Source organism: Macaca thibetana, chromosome 14 (assembly GCF_024542745.1).
Source record: "Macaca thibetana thibetana isolate TM-01 chromosome 14, ASM2454274v1, whole genome shotgun sequence".
Lineage (NCBI taxonomy): Eukaryota > Metazoa > Chordata > Mammalia > Primates > Cercopithecidae > Macaca > Macaca thibetana.
In genome coordinates this window covers 85,520,739-85,545,715 of record NC_065591.1, presented here as the reverse complement: position 1 = coordinate 85,545,715, position 24,977 = coordinate 85,520,739, and the positions used below count along the sequence as shown (strand labels likewise).

General features: G+C 41.3%; 1 protein-coding gene and 1 pseudogene across 1 annotated transcript in view; one reads left to right on the top strand and one right to left on the bottom strand.

Moving 5' to 3' along the window:
• Positions 1-24,977, bottom strand: part of CEP295 (centrosomal protein 295) — a 1,096,927-nt gene that overhangs the window by 104,646 nt on the left and 967,304 nt on the right. The window lies entirely within an intron of this gene.
• On the top strand, positions 16,852-17,775 carry LOC126936298 (methyltransferase N6AMT1-like; annotated as a pseudogene).

The window sequence follows — 24,977 nt, the reverse complement described above, 5'->3', positions numbered from 1 at the left end:
ACTCCTAGGGCCTTTAAGAATTATGCTAAATGTACTGGCTGTACTCTATAAATGGAACAACAAAGCCTGATGACAACATATTTGTGTACAGCATGGTTTATTGAATATTTTAAGTCCGCCATTGATGATACTTACTGCTCAGTGAAAAAGATTCCTTTCAAAATGTTAGTGCTTATTGACAATGCATCTAGTCACCCAAAAGCTCTGATGGAGATGTACAAGGAGATTAATGTTGTTTTCATGCCTGCTAACACAGTATCCATGGATCAAAGAGTAATTTTAACATTTAAGTTTTATCATTTCTGAAACACATTTTGTAAGGCTATATAGCTGCCATTCATAGTGATTCCTCTGATGGATTGGGGCAAAATAGATTGAAAACTTTCTGGAAAGGATTCACCATTCAGAACATTCATGATTCACAGGAGGAGGTTGAAATATTAACATTAATAGGAGTTAGGAAGAAGTTGATTCCAATCTTCATGGATGACTTTTTACAAATTATTTTACTGGTGAGGCATGGTGGCTCATTCCTGTAATCCCCACACTTTTGGAGGCTGAGTCAGTAGGATTGCTTGAGCTCAGGAGCTCAAGACCAGCCTGGGAAACATGGTGAGACCCTGTCTCTAGAAAAAAATACAAAAATTAGCCAGGTGTGGTGATGTTGCACCTGTAGTCGCAACTACTCAGGAGGCTGAGGTGGGAGGATCACTTGAGTTTGGAAGGTCAGGATTGCAGTGAGCCATCATTGCACCACTGCACTCCAGTCTGGGCAGCAGAATGAGACCCTGTCCCTAAAAAAGAATACAATAAATAAATAAATGAGTAAAATTATTTTACTGATAACCCAGATCCTCATGAATGACTTGCAGGCGCTCAAGACTTTAGTGGAGGAAATAACTGCAGATGTGATGGAAATAGCAAGAAAACTAGAATTAGAAGTGGAGCCTGAAGATGTGACTGGATTGCTGCACTCTCATGACGAAAGTTGAATTGATGAGGAATTGCTTTTTATAGATAAACTAAGAAAGTGGTTTATTGAGATAGAATCTACCCCCGGTGAAGATGCTGTGAACACTGTTGAAAGGACAAGAAAGGATTTAAAATATTGCATAAACTCAGTTGCTAAAGTGGTGACAGGATTTGAGAGGACTGACTGAAATTTTGAAAGCGGTACCACTGTGGGTACAATGCTTTCTAACAGCATCACATGTTACAGAGAAATCTTTCACGAAAGGAAGAGTCAATTGATGTGCAAATATCATTGTTATGTTAAGAAATTGCCACAACCTCCCCAACCTTCAGCAACTACCACCCTGATCAGTCAGCAGTCATTAACATCCAGGCAAGACTCTCCACCAGCAAAAAGATTACGACTCACCGAAGGCTCAGATGATCCTTCACACTTTTTAGCAAGAAAGCATTTTAAAATTAAGGTATGTATATTGTTTTATAGACATAATGATACACACAATTGCACAATTAATAGAGTACAGCATAGCATGAACATGTCTTCTATATATACTGGAACACCAAAAAATTCATGTGACTCACTTTATCATGATAATTGCTTTTTTGCAGTGATCTGGATCTGTACATGCAATATTTATGAGGTACGCTTGTATATACTCTAGTTCAGATTTTAGCAGAATAGTTTAGGATGGGCTTTAACTATTTCCTTCATGATCTTTTATCTGGGATAAAGTGCATACAGGGCTCCTCATTCTTCTTGGTGATCTTCTGTATAGCTATTAGTTCATTTGGACACCCTCTCAATACACACACACACACACACACACACACACACACACACAATAGTCTAAATCCATACTGATGAAATGAAACATATTTATAATTACAATATGGTCCACTAAAATGCTCTTGCCCATGATGGAAGTAGAACATTATATTGTTATGCAGAGTTTTGTCAATCTCTTCAAAACATTTCCGTGCTGCCTTAGTGAAAAAAAAGGTGTCAATTTTGGCCATCTGTAAATTAAAGGCCACCAGTTGGATACTTGGAATACCTTGCCAAAGCTTGAAAATTAAAGTTATTTGTTTAGTTTTTACTTTGGGGGGCAAGATTAAATTCTTCGGCTGGGTATTCTTCTAGATATTCTGAAATCGTACTCTGAGGAAAGGCAGCAGGAGACGCTATTGTCCTCTGCTCCTCGTGACCCCGTGGGCCACAGAAGGATTGGAAAGGGCAGAATTACTCTAGTATTTACAAACAACTAATACATTCTACACAGCACTGCAGCACTCACCATCGTACTCAACCAGCAACGTATCATTCAATGTCTTTTCTTGGAGAATGCCAGGAGATTCTCCCTGACCTCTAACATCAATTTCAACTTGGATAATGAGTTTTCTTCTCCCTTTTTTTCTTTTTCTTTTTCTTTTTTTTTTTTTTTGCTGAAACAGTGTTCTGAATACTATGTCTACTTAATACAAAGTCTTGAATAGAAGCTTTTGTGATAAGGCTTTGGAGCCTAACAGACCTAAATGGAAGCGGAAGCTAACAGTATACCCATGAGCAGTTTACTCAGTTCATTCTACAAATTTTAACTAAGCACAGATCGCATACCAGGCACTGTGCTAAGTTTGAGAGACATGAAAATGAGTAAGATGAAATTTCTCCCTCTTGGAGTCTAGTAGAGGCTGTCAGAAAAGTAAACAACTAATTACCGCACAGCATAGCATACCAGCTGTCATCCAGGTGGCTGTGGGAGCTGAGGCCCAGGGGAGGGCAAGGGAAACGTTCTCAGAGGAACTGAGTAATAACTGAATGAGTCCTAACGAGTGTGAACCCGAAATGTCTGTGACAGGTCTCAGTTAATTCAGAAAGTTTAATTTGCCAAGGTTGAGGACACGTGCCGTGACATTGCCTCAGGAGGTCCTGACGACATGTGCCCAAGGTGGTCAGTGCACAGTTTACTTTTATACGTTTTAGGGAGACATGAGACATCAATCAACACGTGTACGATGAGCATTGGTTTGGTTCGGAAAAGGAGGGACAACTCGAAGCAAAGGTGGGATTGAAGTGGGGGAGGGAGGGGGCTTCCAGGTCTTAAGTAGATAAGAGACAAATGGTTGCATTCTTTTGAGTTTCTCATTAGCCTCTCCAAAGGAGGCAATCAGATACACATTTATCCCAGTGAGCAGAGGGGTGACTTTGAATAGAATGGGAAGCAGGTTTGCCCTAAGCAGTTCCCAGCTTGACTTTTCCCTTTTGCTTAGTGATTTTGGAGCCCCAAGATTTATTTTCCTTTCACAAGGGTTAGCAGGAGGTAACTAGGAGAGAGCCAGGGCTGGTTAGAGAGGACAGCGTTTGAGGTGGAAGAGAATAACCATCAATAACAGGGTGATAGGAATACCTAACACATGCAGCTGGTGGGAGAATTAATGGAGAAAATGTAGATATGTAAAGTTCTAGCCCAGTCCGTAACAGGTGCTGAACCAATGCAGTTCAGGAGGCCCATCCTCTCCCTCTCAACCACGGTATTCTCTCCCCTACTTTCCTCTTTGTGGCAAAACTGAACTCTGGACTTAGCAGGCTTCCCTATGGTCAGTGTGCATTTAGAGTCTGCCTAAGATCATGTACTCTCCACTATGTCAAAACTGCCCTTATTTTGTACAAGTTAATTGCAGAGGTTACAAGGGGATTTGGCCACCTTCTTAACTTTTCCCCACAGCACATGGCAAGCACAAGTGAGTCCAGGAATGCAAATAAAAGCACTATGCAAAGGTTTGAGTGTGCTGGTACCTGTGCTGAATTATTCTCTGCGTGATCATTTCAATCACTGTTATTAGGCCCTGTCATTAAATATCACTGATGTTTCATGACAGCCCCTCAGTTGGATTCCGGGCACAAAGGAAAAGATTGGGGTGAGTTGGTGGCAGTGGGCACACCAAATACAGAGATGTCTGTGCTTGGGAAATGGTGTCATCCTTCACGGCTGTTCACTAATACAAAATCTTCTCATTTATATACAGAAATAATGAGGCAAAGGAGCAGCTTAAGAAAAAAAGAGAGAAAATAAGCAAAAATACTATAGATCACTTAGAAAGCCACAGTAATTTACTTGTCTGCTTTTCTTTTCTGGAAAGATTTTTGTCTGTCCACCTTGTCATACATTACTTAGGAACAGTGGAGTTAAATTGGTTTTCGGTTTGTTCCACCTCTATTAGACCCCTGTGTAAACAAGAAACCACACTGGATTTCCTCATACTCTTAGCTGTATAACAGCCCCAAGAAACCAGGTTTTCAGTTTCCAATTGACCACAATTCTGGGGCTAACAGATCAGCCATGGCAGGGAATTGCAAGCAACTTCCTGGCCCTGCTGCTGAGGGATTCTCCACACTTTCTGCCTCCAGGCTGCCTGCTGGGTTAAGCAGAGCCTGTCCTTGGTGCCCCTGACACGTGCAAAGTAGCCAGAGGGAAGGAAACCTTGGAGGAAATGTGAGTTCCATTCTCACCCTTGTCAGAAAGGAATTTTTCCTCTGGCCTCTGAGAAGGTCTGTGAAAGTAAATTAGGTAGAAAATTACTTTTTGACAAACTTGACTGAAGCTGTGAAAGTCGTTCTGCTTAAGTTTGAAAAGTGATTGGAACTGAAGGGTTTTTTTTTCTTTTTAAAAATGATACTTTCTCTCTTTTCTTTAAAAAAAAAAAAAAAACCAGATTGGCCTAGGGTAAAGAATAAGAATTCAGGTAGACTGTGAGCACTTTTCTAGTTTGTTTGATTCTGATGAGGAATTCTTGTCTTCATTTGCATGTCATTACCCAGGCCTTCTTGGATTTTCTAGGCATTCTGCATCAGTATGTAGCATTTTCTATTACTTCTCATTGCAAATGTATCATGTTTATGGATTAAGCAGGCATTCCTGGTAGTATTAGAACAATACAACCATCATATTTAAGCTATCGTATCTATGATTATTTCTGTTATCTACTGCTGGGTAACAAAGCACTCCAACATTTAGTGTCTTGAAACAACAGCAATTCATTATCTTCCTAAATCTTGTGGGTTGGCCAGGCAGTTCTTCAGCCAGATGTGGTGCTGTCTGGGCTCTCTTACAGCTTCATTCAGCTGGCAGATGGACTAAGCTAGAGGGTCCCTGAAGGTCTCTCTCACATGTCTGGGACCTGGTGCTGACTGTCCACTGGGCGCCTCTGTTTTCCTCCATGTAGTCTGCCTCTCCACATAGGTCTCATCCTCCAGGGCCTCTCATCTCCAGAGGGTAGCCTGGACTTCCTTACAGTGCAGATAGATTATTCATGCCTCCCCTTTTTAGACCATATAGGGTAACTTCCTGACATTGTCATGACATCGTAAACTGCAAACTGTTGTGGTGCTGGTGGGAGTGTAGCAGTGAGGAAGGATGACCAGAGGTCACGCTCATCACCATCTTGGTTTTGGTGGGTTTGGCCTGCTTCTTTACTGCAATCTGTTTTATCAGCAAGGTCTTTATGACCTATATCTTGTGCCACCCTATATCTTGTGCCAACCTCCTGTCTCATCCTGTGACTTAGAATGCCTTAACCATGTGGGAATGCAGCCCAGTAAATCTCAGCCTCTATCCTATTCAAGATGGAATTGCTCTGGTTCACACGCCTCTGACAAAATCTTGTCTAGAATTGTAATCACCATGTGTCAAGGGAGGGACTTGGTGGGAGGTGATTAGATCGTGGGGGTGGATATCCCCCTTGCTGTTCTTGTGACAGTGAGTGAGATCTGGTTGTTTGATAAGTGTCTGGCACTTCCCTGTTCTCTCTCTCTCTTTCCTGTGCCATATAAGACGTGCCTTGCACCCCTTTCACCTTCTGCCATGATTGTAAGTTTACTGAGGCCTCCCCAGACATGCAGAACTGTGAGTCAATTAAACCTCTTTCCTTTCTAAATTACCCTCTCAGGCATTTCTTTATAGCAGTGTGAAAACGGACTAATACACAGCCCTTTTTGGAGACATCCACCACAATGGTAAACTGCATTTGAACTGATGCTTAAAAGTTTGTTCCAGGAAATTGAGGATTGCCAGTATTATTGAATGAATCTGGATAAACTGATGGTAATTGATAGTGATAACAAGTATAGTTACTCTTCATTAAGTGCTCCCTTAATGTGTGTTAGGTGTAATGTTAGGTGCATCATTTCTATCTTCTAGAAAACAGCATGGAAAGATGGTATTGTTATACCCATTTTACATATTAGGGATCTGAGGCTTAGAGACCCAGTAGTGCAGGGGTTCCCTGCAGCAAGTTGTGAAAGGCGCAGAATGGGGCATCCTACCTCCAATTTCCTCAAGTATCCAGCCCTCCAGAGTGTCCCAGCTCAGCTCTTCCCTGACCTGGGCCACATCAGTCAAGACTCACTGCTTCCTTTCCCTATCTGAAGGTCTCTTATGTTCAGACTCTTTCTAAGCCTGCTTTCTGCTCACCAACAAAAGGTACTAACAGGTTTTTAGTTAAACTTCTTCTGTCAAATATGTGGCTCCTTTAAGTTGACAGCCTTGACTCACCCAGTTAAAATTTTTCCTTAAGAAGGTACTTAGCCAAGAACAGGCAGGAGAGAATTTTGAAGAATTTAGAAGAGTACAAAGAGCTCACGATTAGCCTCCACTATTTGGAAGAATGGCTATGCCAGCAGGGTGGGTTATGAATAAATGCAGAAGGAATGGACCCTTTGAAGAATGGTTCTGGACAACCAGCGATACATATGAAAAAGCACAAAATTAGATTCCTACTTCATTCCTACTTCAACACAAAAATAAATTCCAGGTGAATTAAAGGCCTAAATGTAAATAAGCGAAGAGGATATGATATTATTTCTAGGACCTTAAGTGTAGACAAGTATTTCTTAAAGTAGACACCAAAGCTCAAACCATATTGAATAAACTGATTAATTCAAATGATATTAAAGCTTAAAACTTCTGTGAAGTTGAAGATGTGAATACCCTACAGCCCAGTACTTGTATGGTTATTGGTTATAGATAGATCTAGAGAAACTCTCATACATAGGCATGAGGAGGAGTGCAAAAGTTTGTTCACTGAAGCATTGGTTATAATATTAAAAAAATTAGAAACCGTCTAATTGTTCTACAGTAGGAGAATGGAAAAATGAACTGTGGTTTATTCATATAATGTAATAACATTTAGCAGTTAAAATGAATATACTAGATTTATATGTAGCAACAGGGATAAATCTCAAAGTCATGCTGAGTAATAAAAGCAAGTGCAGAGTGTATATACAGAATGATGCTTTAACAAAAATTTTAAAATGCAGGAAATGACATTAAATATTTTTAATATGGCTATCTGCATATGCAGAAATGTATCAAAAGCAAAGGAGGATAAACACCATCTTCAAAACAATGGGAACGGGGGAGGTAACTGACATCATAAAGGGAGGACTTCATTGTCTCTTATGCTTTGTTTTTTAAAAGGATTTAGATTAAATGTGGCAAAATATTATCCTATGTTAAATCTGAGTAGGAATAACAAGTGCTTTTATTACATTGCTTACTATATTTTTCTTATGTTTTAAACACTTTATGTTTTTAGAGCCCCTAAAGAATGATATCAAGTCTGTGAGGTCCAGGTCAATATGAAAGATAAAATTTGGAGAATGTAGATTGTCTTTGAGGTTGCAGCTTGTGAAGTGCCTGGTGGCCCATCAGCCTGCCATCTCAGGACCATTTCCTTTGAGCCCAGCCCTGGTCCAGCTGATAATGCTCCAGCCTCTCTCCTGCTTCCCCCGACCTGTCTTTGGGGTACTTTCTGCAAGCAGAAAACAGGTTGAACCCTCACTTGTCTCTACTTACTGTTCCCAGCTACCCAAGCTCATTCCTATTTTCCTTTTCATGCTTAAAAATTCAAAAATGAGAGATGAATAATGAGGATGCTGTTGAAGAAGGAGAGGAAGTCCAAAAGGCCTCACTTCTTAGAAAAGCTTTATGTTTTTCAAGGCTGTGTCATCTACATTATTTCAGTGGCATTGCACATCAACCTTGTAGGCAGAGCAAGTATTTTTATTTTCATATAACTGATGAAGAAACTGAGTTATTGCAGAGCTAAAAAACATTAAAATAATTAGTGAGATGGCCGAAATAAGAAGCCGGTCTGAAGTCCCATTATATAGGCTCTTCACAGTGTAATGAATTGAGTGTGGTGTGTGAGTAATATGGTGAGCACAGGTCTCCAAGGGGGCATTCGGTTGAATTGTGTCCCTACAAATAACATGTTTAAGTCCTAACCTCAGTACTGTGAATGTGACCCTATTTGGAAATAGGGTCTTTGCAGATGTAATCAAGTTAAGATGAGGTTGTACTGGGTTAGGGAGGGTCCTAAATCAAATGACTGGTGTCCTTTTAAGGGAAACACACACACACACACACACACACACACACACACACACAGAGAGAGAGAGAGAGAGAGAGGAAAGAAGGGTATATGAAGACTGACGCAGAGATTGGAGTAATGTAGCTATAGCCAAGGAACACCAAGAATTGCTGGGATCTGCTAGAAGCCAGGAGAGCAGCTGGGAGATGATTTCTCTTTCAGAGCCTCCAGAAGGAACTAACCCCATGGCCACCTTAATTTAGGACTTCTGGCCTCTTGGACTGTGAGATAATAAATTTACATTGTTTTAAGGCACTGAATTTGTGGCAATTTGTTATGGCAGCTTTAGGAAGCTAATACAGTCACCCAGGCTTTTGGTGATCTCAGACAATGTAATGCCTCAGCTGAGAACTGAAGGGCTAGTATAGGGATGGTTTGGGGAATGCGCTCAGCCACAAAATATGGAAAACCCATCCAAAGCAGCTTAGACAAATAGGGTTTGTTTCTTTCCCATAAAAAAGCGTCCAGAGATAAGCAGTGTAGGGCCCTTGCTTCATGCCACAGAGGACCGGGCCCTTCCTGTATTTCCTCTTTGCTATCTCTAGGTTGTTGATGTCTTTTTTTTTTTTTGTTTGAGACAGGGTCTCACTCTTGCCCAGGCTAGAAGCACAGTGGTAAGATCATGGCTCACTGCAGCCTTGAACTTCTGGGTTCAAGCAATCTTCCTGCCTCAGCCTCCCAGGTAATTGGCACTACAGGTGTACACCACCGTACCCAGCTAATTTTTAAATTTTTTATAGCGAGGGGTTTTCACTGTGTTGCTCAGGCTGGTCTCAAACTCCTGGGCTAACGTGATCCTCCTGCCTCGGCCTCCCAAAGTGCTGGGATTACAGACAGGCATAGGCCTAGTGCTTGGCTGTTTGTTGGGGTCTTTGTCCTCATGCTTGTTGCCTCATGATCGAAACATGGCTATGGAACCACCCAGCCATGCATCTGCATTCCAGGCGGAAAGAAGAAGAAAGAAAATGAGAGTCTTTTTCAGACATCTCTAGCAGACTTCTGCTTGCATTCAATGGCAGAACTGGCTTACATTTCATATGGCTGCCCCAGCTGCAAGGCAGGGAAACAGGAATTTGTATTTTTAGCTTTCCAGCCTCTATAATAGAGGAATACAGCAAGGAGTTGATCACTGGTGTTGAGTAAGCCATTTTGCAATAACTGTCATAGGTGCTGTATCAATAAATTTTAGGTCTGGCAGCATATAACAAGAAACCCCAAATAATAATAGTTCAAACACATGAGTCTGGCTGTAGGCAATCTAGGGCTGGTATGGAGGCTGCACAATCATCAAGAAAGCATATTTCTTCTACCTTTCTTTTCCTTCATCCTCAGCATTAGCTTCCATCCTCATCATGGACTCATAATCCAAAATGACTGCTGAAGTTCCAGTTACCACTGTTTCATCCCAGAAAGCAGAGTGGATGAATAGGGAACATAAGATTACGTACAGTCATCAATTGTCCTTTTGAGGAGTCTTCCAGTCAGTATCTTCCATTATATTTCGTTGACCAGTATTAAAGAAAAGATGAGAAATGCTGATTTTACTTGAATAAAAACAGGCTGTCTCTGTAAGGAAGAAGAAAATAGATATTAGGAAAGCAGTTAGGAACTTCTCCCTCATAGGGCACATACGTTTCATGTCAAGTGGGAATCTGGCCTTGTTTGTAGTGATTCCTAGGGCTCTGTGTTAGAAAGGATTCTGAGGCAGTGATCCAGGCTCAGTGGGTAGGGTTCAGTGATTGATTTGGATCTTGATCCTGGTTATGAGCGTGGAGGTAACTTTGTACATACATATGTCTTGAATTTGCATTTCCTGGATATGGCTATGTTAGCCAGTGAATGTGGAGGTTAAAAAAAATAAAAGGAACACAAGATCCTGACAATCCTTCCTTACTCACCTTGTAGCTCCTGTGCATAAGCACAATGCCAGACATCTTACTGGTCACTGTGGAACAAGTGGTTGTTGATGGATTTCTCTTCCTTTGGAAAGGGTAGGGGAAGCTCATTTGCTGGTGATGGGGGTGACTGTGGGAAGATGTATTGATTTGCTAGGACTACTGTAACAAAGTCCCGCAGAGTGAGTGGATGAATAGAAATGTATTTTCTCATGGTTCTGGAGACTAGAAGTCTCAGATATATCAAGGTGTCAGCAGGGTTGGTTTCTTGTGAGGGTCATGAGAGAAGAATTTGTTCCCGGCCTTTCCCGTTCACTTATAGATGGCCATCTTTTCTCTGTGCCTTCACATCATCTTCCTTCTGTCCAGGTCTGTTTCCAAATCTTCTTCTTCTTTTTCATTTTTTTTGAGACAGGGTCTTACTCTATCTCATAAAAGGTTGGAGTGCAGTGGCACAATCATGGCTTACTGTAGCCTTGACCTCCCCAGGCCCAGGTAATGTTCCCACCTCAGCCTCCTGAGTAGCTGGGACTACAGGCATGTACCACCACACCTGGCTAATTTTTGTACTTTTTTTTTTTTTGTAGATACAGAGTCTTGCTATGTTGCCTGGGGTGGCCTCAAACTCCTAGGCTCAAGGAATCCACCTGCCTCAGCCTCCCAAAGTGTTGGGATTACAGGTCTGAGCCACTGTGCTTGGTCTCCAAATCTTCTTCTTATAAGGACACCAGTCATACTGGATCAGGAGCCACCACAATGACTTCATTTTAATTTAGTTACTTCCGCAAAGACTGTATCTTTTTTTTTTTTTTTTGGTGGAGTCTTTCTTGCTTTGTCACCCAGGCTGGAGTGCAGTGGTGCGATCTCAGCTCACTGTAACCTCTGCCTCCCGGGCTCAAGCAATTCTCCTGCCCCAGCCTCCCGAGTAGCTGGGATTACAGGCTTCTGCCACCATGCCCGGCTAATTTTTTGTATTTTTTTTAGTAGAGACAGGGTTTCTCCATGTTGGCCACACTGGCCTCAAACTCTTGACCTCAAGTGATCCGCCTGCCTCAGCCTCCTAAAGTGCTGGGATTACAGACAGGCATGAGCCATAGCACCCGGCTACAAAGACTTTATCTCTAAACACAATCACATTCTGAGGCACTGGGAGTTAGAGCTTCAACATATGAATTCAGAGGAGGGACAGACAAGAGTCAGCCTGTAAGAAAAGATGTTGTTTTCCTTTCTGTCCAAACAAAAATGCATTCCTCAGATGGAAAGAGAAGCTTGAGCTATTCAATGACTATCCCCAAAGAAGTCTCCTTTATACTAAAAAAACTGATTTGAAGACGAGAAAAATTCAGTCTCATCTGTCAGGTGATGTTGGGTGGCAGGAAACACTGTCAGCTTCTTAAGTTCATGCAGCATTATGGGTGGTAGCAGAGTTGTGCTATGGGGACCAGGACTGGGAGTTTTGTCAGGTGAAAAAGGACTGGAGCGGTAAGCCCAGAGGGCAGAGAGTAGGTCCTGGGAAGTGAGCTATCGCCAAGAGGAGTGGCCAGGCACCCCAGGCTGAAATAGGGAAAGTTTGGAGGTTGTGAGGCTAGGCTGTGAGTGTTTGAGGGTGTGGGCTCTAGAATCAGACAGATCTGGGTTTGACCTCTGACTCCACTTCCTGCTGCTTACATTAACTGGTCAAATCACGTGATTTCTCTTAGCTTCCATTTTTTATCTCTAAAATGGGGGCAACCTTCTACAGGTGTGGGGAGGAAGACAATGTATAAAAAGTATTATCATAGTAACCTTTGGTGCATAGTAACTGTTCACTAAGTGGTGAGAGGTCAGATGCCTGGAGTGAGGAGCAGAGAGAATACCCTAGACCAAAGTCTGGGCAGCCAAGGCTAGGATCCAGTCCAGGGGTGTGGCTAAGGTCCAAACGAGTCACATGGAATTTGAAATTACAAGAAAGTTTTGAGGGTCCACAACTATCTAAGGTCTTGCTGTCCCAAGCCAGAAGTGGTTTAGATTAGGTTCCTTGAGGGCAGGAATAGTGTCTGGGTCTTTTGGGATGTGTGTGTGTGTGTGTGTGTGTGTGTGAATTGCCATTAACTCCTAGTGCCTGGTCCTGGCCTGACACTTATTTAGTCAACAAATAGCCCCCTTTACATACGTTATTTAATTTAATCGCCATATGCTATAGATCAGGTATTATAATCCCCATTTTTAATATGAGAAAACTAGGGGTTAGAATGGTTTAGTAATCTGCCTAAGGTAATGCAACAACTTAGGGTCAGAGGCATGATTCAAATCTGTTCTATCTAACATCTAAGACTATGCCCTTTGCACTGCAAACTAGGGATGTTTACCTGAAGTGACCATGCTGTGTGTGCACAGAGAATGCAGTAGATACCGGCTGGGGGTGGAAGGGGGGTGACAGAACACTTTCCTTAGTGGTGGAGGTTATCCCCTCACTTTTCTTAGTAACTGTGCTATCCGTCTGCTATGGTCTGAATGTTCATGTTCCTCCAAAATTCATGTTGAAATCTAATCCCCATTGTGATGACATTAACAGTAGGGCCTTTAGACTTTGCCCTCATGAATGAGATTAGTGCTCTTATAAAAGAGGCTTGAGGGAACCATTTGCCCCTTTCACCATGTGCAGTCACAGTGAGAAAGTGCCATTTTTTTAAAGGAGAATGTGAGCCTTCACCAGGCACCAAATCTGCTGGTGCCTTGATCTTGGAATTCCCAGCCTCCAGAGCTGTAAAGAATACATTTCTGTTGTTTATAAATTACCTGGTGTAAGGTATTTTGTTCTAGCAGCCCAAATGAACTAATACACCTTATCATTATTTGTTAATAAATTTACTAATTTATTAACAAACAGCCCTTGCCCTACTAATCATAGGGGTATTATAGGTGCATTACTCAGGCTAGGTCAGTTATATTATATTATTAATAATATATCATTTCCCTGTCCTTAGGGATTATCTATGTATAATCATGTAGTTCAAGTAAGCCAAGAGCCCTTCCCTGGAATTTTCAACTACACCTGGAAGACAGAAGTTCTCTTTCCTTTAGGATCATTAAGCTAGGAGGCTGCAAGCCCAGAGTGGTCTGTGCCATGTACCTTGCTATGTGAAGAAATTCTACTTGTAACAAAGTGAATGAAGCCAGAATGCAGAAAAGACCAGAGACAAGTTGGACAGACAAAGTCCCCAAAGCATTTGAGTCCCTAGATATACATATCCCTAAGACTAGCTCCATCCTTTCTCTTTCCATGGCTATATAAGTCACGGGGAGGAAGATAATGTATATAAAGTATACAAAGTACACATAATATATACTTTATGCAAAGTATATATTATACTTTGGTATACAAAGGTAATACATTACCTAGTTTACCATGGCAGAGCTGGATATCTGTCATTCTCAAGCAAATAATCTAGATAGTTTCCCAATAGATGGAATATATATATGAAAACACTTTCAGTAAAATTTTTATATGACTAGTAGGATAACTAATCACTAAGTGGTGAGAGGTCAGATGCCTGGAGTGAGGAACAGAGAGAATACCCTAGACTAAAGTCTGGATATTGATCCAAACTTGATCCAAAACTTGATTTCTAGGTTTATTTCTTGAGGATGTTTTTCAATCTATGGTTTCCCCTTTTTAAAGAGGTTTTTCAGAGTAGTAGGTAGCCTATAGCTATAGGCTGGTGATTCCCAAAGACATCAGACTTCTCACTGAGAAAATACTTTAGGACCAGAAAACAGTATAGTATCAGTATTAATTCATATAGGGAAGATTATTTTGTAAGTGCCATTTAAGTATTTCTTTTTAAAGCAATCTTATAGCTTTGAACCTTTTTTTCTATACAGATGTGGAGTACCTTTGATGGGTTTCTAACAATGTCAAATTCATGACTTCTACTTTTAAGTCTGTGATATTTAAGATACTTAAAAAGCATTTACATTTGAATCCAGTTATTAGACATGATGGCCAAATTATATTTTAGATGAAACATTCCCTAAATTAGCTGCTCCCAACTATATTTATGAGAAAACTTTATATTGTGACAATATATGCAAATTCTATTCCTGGTAAGGTGATGACATTGCTAATAGCAGAGAACAGTGGCGTGACAAGTCTATTTTCTGACAGGAAATATGAAGAAACACTTGCAGTTGAGGTTTTGTTTGCCCTTAAAGTTAATAAATTGCATGATCTAATAATAATTAATTGTGCCTTCCCTCCATCATAAAGCTCTTTTTTTTTTCTTTTTTTTTTTAAATTTATTTATTATTATTATACTTTAAGTTGTAGGGTACATGTGCATAACGTGCAGGTTTGTTACATATGTATACTTGTGCCATGTTGGTGGCATCACGCTACCTGACTTCAAACTATACTACAAGGCTACAGTAACCAAAACAGCATGGTACTGGTACCAAAACAGAGATATAGACCAATGGAACAGAACAGAGTCCTCAGAAATAATACCACACATCTACAGCCATCTGATCTTTGACAAACCTGAGAGAAACAAGAAATGGGGAAAGGATTCCCTATTTAATAAATGGTGCTGGGAAAATTGGCTAGCCATAAGTAGAAAGCTGAAACTGGATCCTTTCCTTACTCCTTATACGAAAATTAATTCAAGATGGATTAGAGACTTAAATGTTAGACCTAATACCATAAAAATCCTAGAGGAAAACCTAGGTAGTACCATCATAAAGCTCTTAAAGCATTTCTCAATCAATTAGCAGCTCAGGGACATTATTATTACTGGACATTTTGCAAAATGAATGTGTTCAGAGTGAATACAGAGTAGACTTTACTGCAGAGCAGCTCAGGGTGGGCCTACGTCACAAGCTGAGCAAGCAGGCTTTGAAGCTTATAAGGAAAGCTTTCAATGTTTCACTAGCTTACTGGCAAGGTTTCTTGGTCCCTTGCTTTTATTTTTCACATATTGCTCTTCTCATTACTTATGCATTGCCCATTAAATCCAGCGCTGCAGCTGAGGTCTGGTTTTTCTACATTTCCAAGTTGCATTGCTGGATTGCTGTCTTTGATAAGATAAGCTAAATACATATGCCCAACTAGTGCAAAGTCCAATACTGCATAATTATCCAGTATATTTGGTTGGCACAGGCTAGCAAAGCCAGGTGATTTAGGTCAGAATGTATTTTAGATTAAGGTCATGCTGGAAACCCGCAAAGACTTATGGGCCAGATTGAAACATTCAAATGCCACCAACTTCTGTTCTGGCCCACTAAGTTGTTGAAGCCTTACATGATTAACTATTTGCTCATAGCAATGGGTGACTAAAAAGGTGGTAAAATGATGTGGTGCAGTTTCCCCGGCACCTTTACGTGTAGACTCTGCCTGTGACTTCTTTGGTTTACATGGTATTTAATTTACATGGTATGTTGAATCAAACACAGGTCTTTTTGTGAATCCTCCAAAAGGGAGTTTTGAGGTTGCTTGAAAGGCCTTCCATCACTTATTCGATTATCTGGAGGCTCTCAACCTGATTGGTATTGTGTTTTATATTTGGTAGTTTAAATAAAGGAAGGCCCCAGGAGCCTGGAATGCCCTATGATGCCAAACTGAGTTATACTCCTCGGCTCTCTTCTTTAGCCTCTACCTTCAGGTGACAGAAAGGCCATGCCTTAGCAATCAGGAACAGTATGATAGGCTGAATCATGTGCCCCCTCCCCAAAGATGTCCATGTCCTAATGCTTGGAGCCGTTGCATGGCACCTTACCTGGCACAAAAGTACTTTGCAGATGAAATTAAGTTACAGGTCTTGAGATGGGGAGATTATCCTAGATTATCCAACTGGGCACTAACTGTAGTCACCTGTATCCTTTTAAGAGGGAAGCAGAGGGAGATGTGACACTGACAAAAGAGAAGGCGAGGTGGCCACAGAGGCAGAGACTAGAGTCATGCAGCCACAAGTCAAGGAATGCCCAGCAGCCACCAGAGCTGGAGCGGCAAGGAATAGATTCTCCCCTGGAGCCTCTGGAGGGAGCGTGGCCCTGCCAACACCTTGATCTGCAACTTCTTTCCAGCCTTCAGAACTGTGAGAGAGGAAGTTCTGTTGTTCTAAGCCATCAACTTGCTGTAATTTGGTATAGTAGCCATAGGAAACCCATGCAAACAATGAAGTATAAGCGGGAAGAGAGGAAGATCCTTGGTCATGCCAGGACCTGCCTCAAGTTAGGAAGTGTAGAGAATATACTGTGGTCCAGGACTGGCCTCCAAAAGAGCCTCAGACTGACTGAGTCCAACACAAAAAATATTTTAGTGGGAAAAAAAAAAAAAAGAATGTGAGCCTGAGACTGATGGTAGGAGTTTGGGGACTTCACAAACCTTGGGTTATACCCCAAACTACAGACTGTCCATTCACTCAAATCTGGGGTTGTAGGTGTATAAATTGCTAAATGCTAATGGTCTGTGGAGGGGTGTATTTATCTGGCTTTCCTTTATCTCAGCTTTGCTTTTATCTGACAGAATTTCACTGTCAGAGTTATTTTATCTATTTCCCCTACTCTGTTTTTGGTGGGAGACTTTTTTACAGCATGGTTCTTGAAATTGCATAACTGAATACTGAAAATCTTCACAAAACCCAGCATCTTGCTAGGCCTTTTGGGCAAAAAGAAAAGCCTGGCATCGGCAGTGAAGGAAGATGGCAGCCCAGAGCTTCCCCACGCAATTGCACGGGCACGTGGATGGCGGTGCCTTCGGCAACGTGTATGAGCCCGTGGAGGACGCGTTTCTGCTTCTGGACGCTATCCAGGTAGCAGCTGCTGAGCTGGCGGGAGTGGAAATATGCCTGGAAGTAGGGGTCTGGTGTAGTATCTGCATTCCTAGCCTCTATGATAGGTCCTCAGGCTTTGTACATGTGCACTGATATCAACCCTGAGGCAGCAGCTTGTACGCTAGAGACAGCAAGCTGTAACAAAGTCCACATTCAACCAGTTATTACAGATTTGGTCAAAGTCTTGCTAGAGATTGAAGGAAAAAGTTGATCTTCTGGTGTTTAATCCCCCCTATGTAGTGACTCCACCTGAAGAGGTAGGAAGTCACGGAATAGAGACAGCTTGGGTTGGTGGCAGAAATGGTCGGGAAGTAACGTGCAGGTTTTTCCCCCTGGTTCCAGCTCTCCTTTCACCAAAAGCATTATTCTATTTAGTTACCATTAAAGAAGACAACCCAGAAGAAATTTTGAAAATAGTGAAGACAAAAGGTCTGCAAGGAACCACTGCACTTCCCAGACAAGCAGGCCAAGAACCTCTTTCAGTCCTCAAGTTCACCAAGTTCTAGCATACAAGGTGTGCCCAGAGCTACTGGAAACTGAATGCATTTAGAATATCTTGAAACTGAAGTCATTCATTAGGTAAAAAGGAATTTTATCAGAAATTTGTCACTGAAAAAAAGGTAGAAAGGTAGAACATTCCCTTTCACTCAGGCCTGTGTAATTATTTGCACAAGTACAAGTAAATATGTATATTATAATTTGCATTTTAAATATAAAAGTTATGTATGAAATATTTATTTCAGCATTATTTAGTAAGGTGACAGAATTGATCTGGCAAATGTCTTTTTTTTCATACCAGTCCATAAAGGCAGTTTGCTTTCAGATGGCAGGGCCAGCAATACACCTTCATTGTCCGGTGTATATAAACTCTCCAACTCTATGTCATGATTTAGTTCATGGGGATATTGATTGCCTTTCCCTTCCACAAAATATTACACTGATTCGTTATATTGATGACATTATGTTGATTTGACATAGTGAGCAAGAAGTAGAAACTACACTAGACTTAGTGGAAAGACATTTGCATCAGAGGGAAGGAAATAAATATGACTACAATTCAAGGACCTTCTACCTTAGTGAAATTGATAGGGATCCAGTGACATGGGGCATGTTGGAATATTTCTTCTAAGGTGAACAATAAGTAGTTGCATCTTACTGCACTTATAGCCAAGAAAGAGGCACAATACTTAGTGGGCCTGTTTGGGTTTTGGAGGCAACATTTTCCAATTTCATTATGATACTCCAGCCCATTTATCCATTGACTCAAAAAGCTGCTAGATTTGAGTGGGGCCCAGAACAAGAAAAGTCTCTGCAACAAGTCCAGGCTGCTGTGCAAGCTACTCTGTCACTTGGGTCATATGATCCAGCAGATCCAGTGGTGTTTAAGTGGCAGTGGCAGATAGGGATGCTGTTTAAAGCTTCTGGGAGGTCCCTATAGGTGAATCTTGGTTTAGGATTTTAGAGCAAAGCCCTGCCATTACCAACAAATAACTAATCTCTTTTTGAGAAACAGCTCTTGGCCTGATACCGGGCCTTAGTAGAGACTGGTAGTTGAGGAGTCACCAAGTTACCTTGCAACTTGAGCTGCCCATCATGAACTGGTTGTTATCTGAGCCACTAGCACACAAAGTTGGATATGCACAGCAACACTCCATCATCAGATGGAAACGGTATACACATGATTGGGCCTGAGCAGGCCCTGAAGGCACAAGGAAGTTACATGAAGAAGTAGGCCAAATTTCCATAGTCCCCACTTCTGCTATCTGCCTTCTCTCTTCCAGCCTGCATCTGTGGCTTCGTGGGAACTTCCCTACGATCAGCTGACAGAGAAAGAGAAGACTTAGGCCTGGTTTACACAGGGTTCTGTATGATATGCAGGTACTGCCCAAAATTGGACAGCTGCAGCACTACAGCTCATCTCTGGGCTATCTTGAAGGACAGTGGTGAAGGGAAATCCTCCCAGTGGACAGAACTTTGAGCAGTTCCCCTGGTTGACTTTGCTTAGAAGGAAAAATGACTAGATATTCAATTATATGCCAATTCATAGGCTGTGGCCAATGATTTGGCTGGACGGTCAGGGAGTTGAACATAACTGGAAAATTGGTGACAAAAAAATTTGGAGATGAGGTATGTGGATAGACACTGAATGGGCAAAAACGGTGAAGATATTTGTGCCCCATGTGAGTGCTCACCAAAGGGTTAGCAAAGAAGGATTTTAATAAAGTGGACAAGATAGCCTGTTCTGTGAATACCAGTAGGCCTCTTTCTCCAGCCACCCCTATCATCACCTAATTGTCTCATGGATGAAGTAGCCATGGTGACAAGGATAGAGGTTATGCATGGTCTCAGCAACGTGGACTTCTACTCACCAAGGCTGACCTGGCCAAGGCTACCTTTGAGTGCCCAGTCTGCCAACAGACACCAACACTGAGCCCCTGATATGATACCATTCCTTAGAGTCATCAGTCAGTTGCCTAGTGGCAGGTTAATTACATTGATCCACCTCCATCGTTGAAGGAATGGTGTTTTGTCCTTACTGAAATAGAGCTTACTCTGGATACAGATTCACTTTCCCTTTGTGCAATGCTTCTACTAAAACTACCATCCGTGGACTTAGAGAATGCCTCATCTACGACCATAGTATTCCACACAGCATTACAAGGAACTCAGTTCACAGCAAAAGTGTGGCCATGGGCCCATGCTCGTGGAATTAACTGGTCTTACCATGTTCCCTAATATCCTGAATGAACTGGCTACATAGAGCAGTGGAATGGCATTTTGAAGACAGTAGTAGCACCAGCTATATAGCAGTGCCTTGTAGGGCTGGGACAAGGTTTTCTAGAAGGCTGACTATGCTCTGAATCAGCATCCAGTATATGGTGCATTTCTCTTATGACTGGGATTCACAGATCCAGGAATCGAGGGGTCAAAATAGGTGGGACACCATTCGCTATTAGCCCTACTGACCCACTAGTAAAATTTTTGCTTCCTGTTCCCATGACTTACGCTCTGCTGGCCTAGAGGTCTTAGATAGGGTGGAATGTTTTCCACTGAGAGACACAATCATGATTTAATTGAACTGGAAGTTTAAGACTGCTCTTCAGCCATTTGGGCTTCTCATGCCTCTAACTCAATAGACAAATGAGTTACAGTGCTGGCTGGGTGATTGTTCTACCAAGTAGAAACTGGACTACCCTGAATGGTGGTAAGGAAAACTATGTCGGAATACACGAGATACCTTAGGGCATCTCTTTGTGTTACCATGCCCTGTGATTAAGGTCAGTGGAAAACTACAATCTAATTCAAACAGGACCACTAATGACCCAGACCTTTCAGGAATAAAGGTTTGGGTCACCACTGGGTAAGTGCCATGACCAGATGAGGTGCTTGCTGAAGGCAAAGGGAATACAGAATAAGTGATGGAAGAAATACTAGCTTTGATCGTATGACCAGTTACAGAAACACAGACTGTGATTGTCGTAAGTATGTCCTCCATATTTTGCTATGACTCCATTTTCTGTGTGTGTAGCATTGTTTTCTTTCTTCTGATTTCCTTATTCTGTAACATAAGCTGCATTGATTTTATAGCATAGTGTTTAAATATTGTTAATTTTTAAAACTGGCTCCAATGTTCAACCTTGATTAATTTTACATCATAGTATTTAAGTTATGGGATGATATCTTAAATACTATGAGAGAGTAAATATCATATGAAGACTTTACCTTCTCTTCTGGGAAATGGGTTGGTGTGTTTCTGGTAGAATGCTGGATGGTTAATCATGTTAGATGGAATTATGACCTTGTTATTGTCTTTATGTGGCAGTTATGTATGGTTTAAGGAGATGTGTATGGGTGCCAAGTTGATAAGGGTAAACTTGTGATGGTTAATTTTATATGTCAACTTGAGTAGGCCACAGGGTGCCAGATGTCTGTTTAAATATTATTCTGGAGTGTCTTGAGTGTGTTTACGGAGGAGATTCGCATTTGCACTGGGGGACTCAGTAAAGGAGTTTGCCATCCCCAAGGTGGGTGGGCATCACCCAATTTGTTGAGGACGTAAATAAAATAAAAGGCAGAGGAAGGAAGAATTCACCCCTTAAAAAAAAGAAAAGAAAAGCCTGGCATCCTGGTTACCTGCCTGGTTGGAGTAGACCTCCTCCCTGAGCCGTGAGCCGTGCTGGGAAGTGGTGTGCCCCTGGGGCAAGAGGGCAAATGATCCTGGAGCACCGTGGAGAAGAACTACCTGGCCATCCCCGGGGTTACGCAGAGTCTGGATATTAAATAGCGTGTCTACTATGCAGAGGCTCTAACTTCTGACAAGAAGCCACTGGGGAAGCATCGATATGCTGCTCACAATTAGGGGCTGGTGGAAATCCAGCCGAAAGGAACAAAGTGATTCTGAGGACAAAATAGCTCAATCAAGTGAAAAGTGATTTCAAACCTGACATCAGCCTGACAGTAGCAACTGGGTTCTTATTATTATCTGCTTTTGAACCTCAGTAGGAGAACTTGCCTACCTTTGATACTGTAAGCAGGATCCTTCATGTTTAAAGATTAAAGCAGCTTTCTGGCTTGTTAGAAAGAAATCGCATGGGAATGGGTTTCACAGCCGGAAGCTGAGCTCTCTCAAAAGGATGTCACTCTGCAGCAAGATTATCTCCCCCTTCCATGAATACCAAAAAAGCCCCTGATTAATTCTTTCCATTAGGAGCCCCATGTCCCACTACTGTTAGATTTAGGATTGAAACAATATAGTCTGATTACCACTGTGTCCTGTGCAGTTTAGATTGTAAGTGTGAGATGTGAAATGTAAGAATTTTTTTTTTTTTTAACATCCTGTCACTCCAGATGAGAATATACTTTGGAAGTGAAATTAGAAACAATGCAATGCTGATTAAGGACTAGGACTCTCACACAGCCCACCGTGACAAGATTTTGATTGGCATTATGTAATTAAAGGGTACTTTAAATGGTTGCTAAACATAACGAGCTACAAAAAGGTGACAGAAGAATAATTTTAACATAGGAATTTTTAAAAAGTTATTCTCATTCATAATATGTATAAAACACCTGATCGAACATATAAAATTAAATCTGTAGGGTGTGCTGAAAGGGTTATATTCCACAGTTTTTCTTGGAATATATTTTTCGTTTACATGAAGGGTTATATTCCAAAGTTTTTTGTGGAATATATTTTTCATTTACATAAAGCAATACTTTCTTTTTTTTAGATGGAGTCTTGTTCTTGTTGTCCAGGCTGGAGTGCAATGGTGTGACCTCTGCTCACTGCAACCTCCGCCTCTGGGGTTCAAGCCTTCTGAGTAGCTGGGACTACAGGTGCCCGCCACCACACCCTGCTAATTTTTTGTATTTTTAGTAGAGACAGGGTTTCACCATGTTGGCCAGGATGGTCTTGAACGCCTGACCTCAGGTGATCTACCCGCCTTGGCATCCCAAAGTGCTGGGATTACAGACATGAGCCACTGTGCCCAGCCTTACATAAAGCAGTAATTTAAGGCACATTGTATTTACAAGAAATTGCTAGTTAATGTGTATAAATCATTAGGGAAAAGGGGAAGTTTTGAGATATAAAACAATATTTTAGAGGATAAATACCAATATGCCTTGATTTATCCCTCCTGCGATAGTATTTACTGAATATAATTAAAATAATTCAAATTTTTAATTGTTTTACTGTCCATAAATTATCCTCAAACAAAATGTTTAATTGTTAGCTAATTTGAACATACTAATATGGTTGGGGGGAGGTTTGGTCTGAGAGAGGGGAACAGAAACAGCCCCAAATGCTTCCTCCTGCTCCCTAAGCAATACTTAAAATCTTGAAGGCCCATTTGCAAAAGCACCTCATTTGCAATGTCACTAGGGAGTTACCAAAATGCAGAGAAAAGTGTGTTCTAAAGATTGAAAAAAAATTAAGTTGATTTGAAATTTTTCTCTTTTTTTCCCCTAATCCCCAATGTGATAATATGATTTAATATCTATATTTATGAGTTATTAGTGGACACACACAATTTGTTAGTGTGAGTTCTATGTGTTTTTGCCAGAAAGACCACTCTTGATGGTCAAGCCCAAGGCTTTTTTGCCAGAAAGACCACTCTTGATGGTCAAGCCCAACAACTACTTGTTGTCCATGCTTAGGCTCACAAGCTGGGAGAAAGCTGCTGGAATCAGGGGGCATGCATCCTCCGGTGGCTCCTCCCAGGCACTCTTAGGTGACTGGTGGTTCCCTTGCAAATGCACTTACAGAGCAGCAGATCTTGTTAATTATTTATGTAACCAACCTGAACTTTCTCCTTTGCCTCTTTTTGAATTTAAGGAATAGATGGAACTGAACTGATCTGACTACAAGTAAACAGGCATAGAAACTCCTGATTGGCATTATTAGTCTTCACTAAAGAGAAGCACAGCAGGGCCCTCTTAAATGTCAGGTTGAGAGCCTTTGACAAACCTGGACAGCCCAAGAGAAAAATGTTGCTAAATGAGTTCACAGCAAGCCCTTCACATTCCTACTTTCTCCTATAAATTGCTTTGCAACAACGGGAGAGGTGGAGAAGACCTTTATTCCCATCAGATCACTGGACTCTTTGTCAGGACTTGGTTCCATCCTGACTCTGTGATTAACTATGGTGACAATTCAGATTATTGTCCCCAAGGGGCTCACTGGTTTTTCAGCATTAGCAGTAAACTCTGTTGTCTCATTCAGCAACCCAATCACCCATGTAAAAGGCTCATACTGCAGGTAGGTGTAGTGGGAGACAAAAGAAGTGTGAGCCTCAGGGAGTACTGAATCTGCTTGAGAAGATTAAGCATACACACAGTGCTTATTCACCACTGGAAGGGAGGAAGGAAGGAAGAGGGGAAGGAAGGAAGGAAGGAAGGAAGGAAGGAAGGAAAAATTTTGGAAAAATTCCTGCTCTGCTTTTTATCTCTGTTCATTAAATTGAATTGTCTAATAATTTATTAGAGGTTCAACCTTTAATTTTTTAAACTAGTGGATTATTAGCATTTTAAGAAATAATATTTAATATCTAGTAATGAGGGTTCAGAATATTACACTACCATATCTTAGTATCTATTAAGCCAAACCAGACCAAACCAAACTGAAACAGCAAAGTATTTTTATTTATTTATTTATTTATTTTTATTATACTTTAAGTTCTAGGGTACATGTGCACAACGTGCAGGTTTGTTACATATGTATACATCTGCCATGTTGGTGTGCTGCACCCATTAGCTCATTATTTACATTAGGTATTTCTCCTAATGCTATCCCTCCCTCCTCCTCCCACCCCACAACAGGCCCTGGTTTGTGATGTTCCCCACCCTGTGTCCAAGTGTTCTCATTGTTCAATTCCCACCTATGAGTGAGAGAACATGCGGTGTTTGGTTTTTTGTCCTTGTGATAGTTTGCTCAGAATGATGGTTTGTATCTTCATCCATGTCCCTACAAAGGACATGAACTCATCCTTTTTTATGGCTGCATAGTATTCCATGGTATATATGTGCCACATTTTCTTAATCCAGTCTGTCATTGATGGACATTTGGGTTGGTTCCAAGTCTGTGCTATTGTGAATAGTGCCGCAATAAACATACAAGTGCATGTGTCTTTATAGCAGCATGATTTATAATCCTTTGGGTATATATTCAGTAATGGAATGGCTTGGTCAAATAGTATTTCTAGTTCTAGATCCTTGAGGAATTGCCACACTGTCTTCCACAATGGTAGAACTAGTTTACAGTCCCACCAACAGTGTAAAAGCATTCCTATTTCTCCATATCCTCTCCAGCACCTGTTGTTTCCTGACTTTTTAATAATTGCCATTCTAACTGGTGTGAGATGGTATCTCATTG